The 5,227-nt window shown below is 42.6% G+C and overlaps 1 long non-coding RNA gene across 1 annotated transcript; it reads right to left on the bottom strand.

The window, feature by feature from the left end:
- Positions 1-2,906: 2,906 nt before the first annotated feature.
- LOC144695418 (uncharacterized) lies at positions 2,907-3,840 on the bottom strand. The gene is made up of 2 exons (XR_013579966.1): positions 3,361-3,840; positions 2,907-3,262 (listed from the first exon to the last, which is right to left on the bottom strand). It is a non-coding gene; the product is annotated as an uncharacterized LOC144695418 (long non-coding RNA).
- Between the last annotated feature and the right edge of the window lie 1,387 nt (positions 3,841-5,227).

The raw sequence follows: 5,227 nt of genomic DNA, 5'->3' as shown, positions 1-5,227 counted from the left end.
GCGTGCGCCCGCTGACCGAAATAACATGCGAGTGTGCGATGACGTCGGGACGCTTGCCCGGACGCGTGCTATTTCACGCTCAAGCTGAAAATCCTGGCCAATGTGCTGAATGGTCTCTTTCTGTGCCATAAACCTCTGTGATTTTTTTTTGATAATAAACTCGCTGTTGTGATAGGAACTCGCACTGGAACCAAGGGAAAGAGACCTTGTAATGAACAGTGGTAAAAAGAGTTGCAATTTGCTGGATAATATGAGGGTCACTGGGTAGAAGAAGGATGAGCATTGGTAGGGAAAAATCCGAGAACTCCTACCTAACATCATTTTGGGAGTTCTTTGGCATGTGGACTGCAGTGGTTCAAGGAGAAGGCGGCACACCACAACCTTCACAAAAGGCAAATAAATAATTGCCAGTGGGCTAGCCAGCGATGCCCACATGCCAAGATGTATATTTTTAAAATGGCCTTTTCTCAACCTTGACTTTTTTAAATTTTTTGTGTTCTAGAAAGAAGGCAATCGATGACTAAAGTCCGCAAGGAATATCAAATATTAAATAGCATAGGCAAAAAAAAAAAAGATTGATAACCAAGCAGGAAAGTAGGAGAGGAGAGTCTCCAAATAAATGAGTGGAAAGTAAATGTAATGAATGGGTTACATCTTCCTCCTTGGATTGCTTGGAAGTATCTTCCAGTGGTTGACTTAAATCCAGAGGATTAGAAACAGATAACTTGCTGGCCCAAAGTCAGGGAATGATAGGTGGCACTGGGGTGGCACTGGGGTGGCACTGGGGTGGCACTGGGGTGGGGTAGGAGGAAGGGAGAAATGTAGAAGAAACGTTAATTCAGTTCAGTGCTCCGTTAAAAACCTTACAGTTTGGGGAAGAGGAGGGGTGGAATGAAGCACGCACAACACAGGAACTGCCAACCCAATCAAACACATTCATTGGGAGACAGTAGGAACTTGGATGAAGATACCAATAACACATCTTTTATTTATTGCTATGGCTAACTCACCTGTTTCTCTTCTTTGGGTTTTTTTTCTCTTCCCCTGGATGTGAATAGAAAGGGTGCAGAACAGATTTACTAGAACGATTCCAGCAATGTAAGACTTCAGTTACGTGGATAGATTGGGAAAAGCTGGGGTTGATCTCCGTAAAGAAAAGAATATTAAGCTATTTGCTAGTGGTGTTCAAATTCATGAGGGGTCAAGGCAGAGGAGAGGGAGGGAGAGAGACTGCTCCCAATGGCAGAAGGGTTAAGAGCCAGAGGATACAGATTTAAAATGATTGACAAAAGAATCAAAGGCGACACGAGGAAAACCTTTTCATGCAGCAAGTGGTTAGGATCTGGAATGCACTGCCTGAAAGGAGATAGATTCAATCGTAGTTTTCAAAAGGGAATTGGATAAGCACCTGAAGGGATAAATTTACAGGGCCACGAGGAAAGGCGGGGGAGTGGGATTAACTAAATTGTTTATGTGAACAGCCGAAATGGCCTCGATGGGCTGAATGGTTTCCTCCTGTGCTGTAACCATTCTATGATTCTGGGTACATAAAGGACAATTGACAGTGCCACATGGCTTTGAACAGGACAATAGGCAACTCTCTCCTCAAGACGAGAGTGCATCAGATAAACCGCAAGTACAGTCACCAACCCAAGTAAGTTATAAGCAAATATATATCTCATGGATTTACGTGGTTTGTTTGTAGTGGTTTGGTTCTGTACTGACCACTGAAATCTTGCTCTGCATCACATGACAGAAACATGGGCTACAATATCAACAGCAGCCTTCCAAGCCCCCAGTGGGTCAACCTCAGCACAACCACATTGACTTTTGGTTGTAATTTCCATAGCAACACCAAATGTCGCATGACCAAAGCACAACACTGTCCTATAGTTTCAGGCTAGTTATACCTTACCGTTTGTATCAGCGCAAACCAGATTTGCAAACTATGTATTAATGTAAGAGGATTACAGCTGGCTTGATCAAATGCCTTAGGGCTGTGGTATCCAATTGCTTGAGTTTTGCACCGACTGCAGTAAGATTGAAACCAATTTTTAAAATCCCAATTGTCCAACTTGCAAAAAGATTCAATCACTTTTCTTTTTCATTTCCTCTCCTCCTGAAGGTATTGACTTCTTGCTGAAGTTGGTTTCCAAAGGTACCAATGACTTACAATATCTCAGGGGTGCGAAGGCTAACTGTATTTCCCCTATTGCCACTCTGGCTGAGATTTGATATCTCAATGGGATTTGACCTGGGATCTTTCCTTGTCTGTCCGTCTCAGTTAATTATTGGATAAAATTGTTGAGCCATTTTTAATGTCTTCAATGTTAGCTGTCATATTGGCTCTTGGCTGGCATTAAAATGGAGCCAGCAGATTGATACTGGTGTGGAGCTCCTGCTCTGGCTGTTCAGAGAGCGAGTTGGAGCCTATAGTATAACTTAGGTTTGCTATCTCTAGATTATTGCACTTATTAGCCTCAAATAGCATAACTGAATCATTATACAACTGCAAGACCAAGTGGTCAGAGAATATTATTATACTATTGTTATATTACCTACCTAAGACCTATGATGTAATCCCAATGAAAGTCAGTGGTTTACCAAAGATTATACCAGTTTATTTGTGGTGAATCATCTCTGAAACTGCCTCATTTTTTGACTCTTGAAATTGCGCAACACCTCACATGACATGCTCATACATACCCAATACTGAGAGCACTGCATCCGGTAGCCATTCTTCATCAGTTAACCATTAATGGTCTGTCTCTGTCTGGGGATCAACACAGTTAAGCATCGTGTGCTCACCTGCCATCCACTTATACTTACTTTCCAGCAAGGCTCAGTGGGGTAGCTCTTGACTTTGTGCATGAGTGCGAAGTAGATGATAGTGAGTGGGCAGCCCGTTATAAATCTTTCATGATTTTTATTTCCATTGTAGTCAGTTCACCCATTCTACATTATACAGGAAATCAAGGTCCACTCGACTGAATAACTTTCAGAAGTGTGAACAAGGGGGATCCATTTCCCTGTTGGCACCGAGGCTGTACTACTCCTGAGTACAGACTGGGGATTGAACCAACTGTGTGGTTCCTTACTCACCACATAAGATTTATTGTTTGAAGATTGCCTTCATTATATAATGCAAAATGAATATTTGTATTTCCTGATACTTCATAATGTGCACATGGGCAACTCTCCGAGACAGCAAATCTGCACGATGTTAGATTCCCCAAAGAGAACACCAATACATTTTCTCAATCTGCGAAGTAATAATTTAGACAAAATCAGTCAGCGCGTGTTATAGACAACATTTAAAACGAAAACAACAACTTTTGAATCTCGGTTTATTTGACTCACTTGCCCTTCAGCCTTGTGAATGATGCACCCAATGTCATGGAGTGGTTTATATTTCAGTAAATCACTAAGCACTCTCATGTGTCCTCTGCATAAACCACAGTGTGAGTCAGGCAGTCTGCTTAATATAAGCGGAGATAACCCGGGTGCCTCAGTGATCATGTCACTTCAGCAGTGTGTTTTAATTCATCTCCCTCTCACTGTCTGGCTTAATAAGTTCTCCAAAGCAATCCTCAGGACAATGTCATCAGCTCAAGAGCAAAACAAAATCGAAAGAAGTAAATTGAAGGAAAAGAGCCAAATTCATCATAAATCTTCGTAAATATCTGATTCCTCAAAGGGGTTCTGATAGCTGGACAGTCTTCAATCTACTGCTAAATGTGTGGACTGTCAGCCTGCTGCTGTCAGAATGCTGATGGGATCCTTCCATTACATATGTGTTTAGCCTCCAACAGTCTTTCCCCGGCAGTGTCTGTCATCATGGTGAGTTGATCGCCTTAGTGCACAGTCCAACCATTGCACACATCCGTGTTAAATGATATCAGGAGCAGATCTCAGACTCAGTCTAGTCTTTGTGCCCAGCAGCTGTCAGTGACATTAACCTGTTGCTGTTTGTCCATGGACATGAGACAGGGTTTTGACATTCTCTTGTGCGGCGTGACCTCTGAAAGGATAGATGATGCATGTGACCATGTGAAGTAAAGGAGGAATCACATCACCGTGTTGGCATCCCTGTTGCTTAGGTAAGTGATGCCTGCGTCTAAGGGGCACTCCAAAGATCTCCTCCACCACGATTTACAGCTCATTTCTTCCTGATTCATTCAGATGTAAATCAGGACAAAGGATCAGGCCAAACCTTAAAACCCTATACTTTTTAAAGCTCAATCTTTTTTTAAGCGTGTACTTTTGAAATGATTGTTAACCCTCCTAGTACTTCATCCTTCTCGCTAAGGAAGGCTCATGACCTTCAGCTTGGCCTCTACACAAGTCGCTGTTTATCAGGCTGTTGCGGGGAGGGAGGGAGGGGGGGGAATGGGTGAGAGTGACTTGGCTTGTTATGACTTGTTACTACTGAGAAAGCAGTTCACTTTCCTTTAAGCAAAATCAGCATTCTTAGTGCAGACTCGTTCCCTGTATGGCTGCACACCAACTGGCTCATTGTTAAATTTGAAAAAAACTCCCTCATTTAAAAGGACCGATAATGTCACCAATCTCAGTGGTGTTGCCCAACTGACAACAACATCGCATAACAGATTCATGATGGAGGTGAGAACATAACTGAGGCAATAACGTTAGAGAGTGCAGACTCAATGTTTAGCTTGATAAGGTGTCTCCTAATTGTCGGAACTTGGAAATAATGTTAACGTCAGCATCACAATGAAGGACCCACTCAAATGACCATTAATCATAGAGCCTGAAAGCACATAGCACAGGAGGAGGCCATTCAGCCCATGATGCCTGTGCCAGCTCTTTGAACGGGTGATCCAATTAATCGTTCTCCCCTGTTATAGAATCATTGGCTTATGCCTTTAAATGACATCTTTATCAGTTGAAGCATGCTTGTTATTTATTAATTAGGTTTTAGAGAATTTGAATTTGCCATGTTTTTCTGTGGGACCACCAGCAACACAATCGTCTATAAAGATCTTCAGAATTGGCGGAGCTCTTCACTGTCTCTCAGTCTCCCACAGCTACCACGTGTTAGTGTGCTGGAGTGCTAGGCTTCTTTCTCTGCTTACTTTGGTGGTCACATGGGAACCAGCTGAAGAAATCCTGAGTTCTATGAAATGAAGACATTGTTAAGTGTGTGACTTGTGCACATCTTTACCAGCCGTTACCTGGCTGAAGTTGTGAAGGCTCTGCCACCTTT

Source organism: Cetorhinus maximus, chromosome 21, assembly GCF_964194155.1.
Source record: "Cetorhinus maximus chromosome 21, sCetMax3.hap1.1, whole genome shotgun sequence".
Lineage (NCBI taxonomy): Eukaryota > Metazoa > Chordata > Chondrichthyes > Lamniformes > Cetorhinidae > Cetorhinus > Cetorhinus maximus.
This window is presented reverse-complemented; position numbering and strand designations above follow the sequence as displayed.